The sequence below is a fragment of the Cynocephalus volans genome, chromosome 10 (assembly GCF_027409185.1).
Source record: "Cynocephalus volans isolate mCynVol1 chromosome 10, mCynVol1.pri, whole genome shotgun sequence".
In the NCBI taxonomy this organism is placed as follows: Eukaryota; Metazoa; Chordata; class Mammalia; order Dermoptera; family Cynocephalidae; genus Cynocephalus; species Cynocephalus volans.
In genome coordinates, this window is record NC_084469.1 from 126,548,799 (window position 1) to 126,550,406 (window position 1,608).

Genomic DNA, 1,608 nt, shown 5'->3' on the forward strand with positions numbered 1-1,608 from the left:
GGCTTGAAGAAAAAGAGGATTTTGGAAGGATGTGGTTCTAGTTCTAGATTCTCTCTTCCATGGCACTTTGCTACTTTTAGCATCTATAAAATGGGCTTAGAATGCTCGTTTGTTTGCTACCAGGTCAAATGGGGGTGGCTGAATACTTGCTTTGAGAGCCTCCAAGGGAACATTTCCGTTGAACATATCATTATCATTTTTTGCCTAATGCAGTGCTTTTCATACCATAAAATGTTCTAGGAACTACCTGGGATCTTCCAATGCAGATCCTGAATTTAACAGGTCGGTGGTGGGGCCTGAAATTCTTCATTTCTAATAGGCTCCCAGGCAATGAGCATCTGCCCCAGAGGCAAAGTTCAGATGCAAAGATAAAAAAAGTTTGATCTACAAGGGGATGCACATTCTTCATTTATTTATTCACCAAAATGAGTAACTACTATGTGTTAGTCGCGGAAGATCAGCCTTAAGGAAAGCGGACACTGCCTGGCCCTCTGGAGTTTCCACTCTAGCCAGGAAGACAGGCATTCAGCAAGAAATGACAAAGCTCAATTGACAATGACACCCTCCGCTGGAGGTTAGCGCAGGTCTTTGGCCCAAAGTCCTGTGCGCGCATGGCAAGGGCTTGTACGGTCCTCTTAGCTGATTGGCTGGCGGGACTGGCTTCCCGCCCTCAGCCTGAGGCTCGGCTCGGCCAGCGCGGTGAGCGGCGGTTGCAGGAGAATAACCGCCATGCTGAGCTGCGATGGCCTGGGCTGCGGGCCACATGCCAGGCGGAGCCCTGGGGCGGTTTCCACTCATCCTGCCTGGGGCGATGTGAGTATCTGTGAGGGCAGAAACCCCGACCCCTGGGCAGAAGGAAAGGAATAATAATAACAGTTAGTATTTATGGACCTTCGCCTCAGGCTAGGCACTGGGCCCAAGGCCTAGCCTTGTGATCTCATAGAATCCTTCACCCATGAGGTGGGTTCTATGATTTTAGAGGAAAGTGAGGCTACCTGAGGTCACGTGGGAATAAATGAAGGAGGCTGATCGTGCACTTGTTCATCCAGCTGCTCTACGCGGCCCTTGTCATCTACCTGCTGCCGTCAATTCCCGCAGGGACGTATCTGTTCGGTTGCACAAACCCGCTCAATCGTTCTTGTCGCTGATGCTCTACCTGGGACTCTTTTCCCTGCACCTTCCTTTAGTATTTTCAAAGCTAAATTCCTAGAAGTGGTGTTGCCCCATTGGAACAAAATTTTAACCAAATGGGGTTGTTTGACAGGTCTGACAACGCCTGGACATTTTAAGTGACCAACCTGAAACAATTGTCTGCTGGTTTATGTATTTTGGTGACTTTGTGTAATGGTTTTCGGTTTTGATACATTCAACCTTTGTGAGCGTCTTCTCTGCCTCTCTGCTGGCGGGAATGTGGTTTTGCTCTTTGGTTGACCGGAGTTTAGGCATTTTTAAAACGACTACCTCAGTTTAGTGAGAAAGCGTGCGCTGCCCAGGGGGGAGGCTGGGGGGTCTGAAGGCGAAGGAAGCGACAGCCCGAAGGGGGCGATGGGCGGCCCGGCGGGCACGGGCTGCGACGTCACTGCGGCGCGCCGCTTCCGGTCCCCAACG